The sequence below is a fragment of the Nansenia antarctica genome (genome assembly GCF_963989245.1).
Source record: "Nansenia antarctica genome assembly, chromosome: 11".
NCBI classification, from domain to species: domain Eukaryota; kingdom Metazoa; phylum Chordata; class Actinopteri; order Argentiniformes; family Microstomatidae; genus Nansenia; species Nansenia antarctica.
The window spans coordinates 8,377,440-8,378,976 of NC_137681.1; the positions used below are offsets into that span (position 1 = coordinate 8,377,440).

At 45.0% G+C, this 1,537-nt stretch overlaps 1 long non-coding RNA gene across 1 annotated transcript; it reads left to right on the forward strand.

Annotated features, from left to right (window-relative positions):
* Positions 1–383: 383 nt before the first annotated feature.
* Positions 384–936, forward strand: LOC308167267. Its single transcript, XR_013937712.1, has 3 exons — positions 384–516; positions 611–678; positions 803–936. It is a non-coding gene; the product is annotated as an uncharacterized lncRNA (long non-coding RNA).
* The last annotated feature ends 601 nt before the right edge of the window (positions 937–1,537 follow it).

The following is a 1,537-nucleotide window of genomic DNA, read 5'->3' on the forward strand; positions in this document are numbered from 1 at the left end:
AGCAAGCAAGGAATTTGATCAGTCTGATATGCGTGCGCACCTCTTTTCCTGCTTTCAGGTTGGGCACCTGAAACCATTCCGCAGCTCCATACGGTGTCCACGCACGGCCCAGTCAGTGTACACTATGGACGTTAGTGTGCACTGCATCTGCAGGAGGACCATCCGACCAGAGCTTCAGGTATCCTGCAGGAGGTGTTTCAAGTTGTTCCATTCGTCTTGTGTGTCAATTAATATTATGTTTCCTAATGAATTTGTTTGTACTGCTTGTAAAGTTGTTTTTTAAGTATTTTCCAGATTGTACACAGATAGCCCTGCTACGTCCTCCGTGAGGGCCCGTTCCCCTGTACATAAGTCCCTGTCCAGCCCTGCTACATCCTCCGTGAGGACCACCTCTACCACATCCTCCGTGAGGACCACCTCTACCACATCCTCAGAGAGGACCACCTCTACCACATCCTCCGTGAGGACCACCTCTACCTCCTCCGTGAGGACCACCTCTACCTCAGGCTACTGCAAGTATGAGCCACAATTACATCATTGTTATTTTTAAATGTTCATATTGATTGTTTCATTACTAATACATTAAATGTATGCTCATTCATTCACACAGCACCAAGATGTTTTGGACAAAATTACATCTGGACAGTTACCTTTCATCCCCATCCACCCAGTACACTGGTAAGTCACATTGAATAGGGATTATTTAGAAATGTGTTTACTCACAAAATGTTATTTTGACTGTACATATCTGTGCTTGTTTGTGTGTTTACACTAACAAGATGGTTATTGCTTACCTCAACAGGAGAGCTGATTGGTGTGATGTTACCTAACCCCCCAGATGTTACCCACCAACCCTCCAGATGTTACCCCCAACCCTCCAGATGTTATCCCCTAACCTCCCAGATGTTACCCCAACCCTCCACCACCACCTCAGACACACCACCACCACCTCAGACACACCACCACCACCTCAGACACACCACCACCACCACCTCAGACACACCACCACCACCACCACCTCAGACACACCACCACCACCTCAGACACACCACCAGGATGTGGTAGAGGTGGTCCTCACGGAGGATGTAGCAGGGCTGGACAGGGACTTATGTACAGGGGAACGGGCCCTCACGGAGGACGTAGCAGGGCTATCTGTGTATTTATCTGTTCTATTATTGTTGAATTTGTGAATGATATGTTACTCCCTAACTATTATTATATACCTGATTGTAACCTGTACAGTTCTTTTGCAAACGTTAGCCCCCTGAAGTGTTGTGTATTTATATATAAAGTTTATTCTGTTTTCTGAATCAGTGTGGACTCGTGGTGTGTTTGTTCATCGTCTGACATTGGCACGTTTTATTACAATATCAACTACTATACTAGTCCAAAAGTTACATATGACTGTAGTTATCATAACTGTACATGTCCTACTCTAATGGATCTTGAACGAAACGCGCATTTTTTAAATTAAGTTGAATTGCTGAGTTGCGTTTGCAACTTTATGAGAAAATGATCTGCTGATCAGACCACTCTA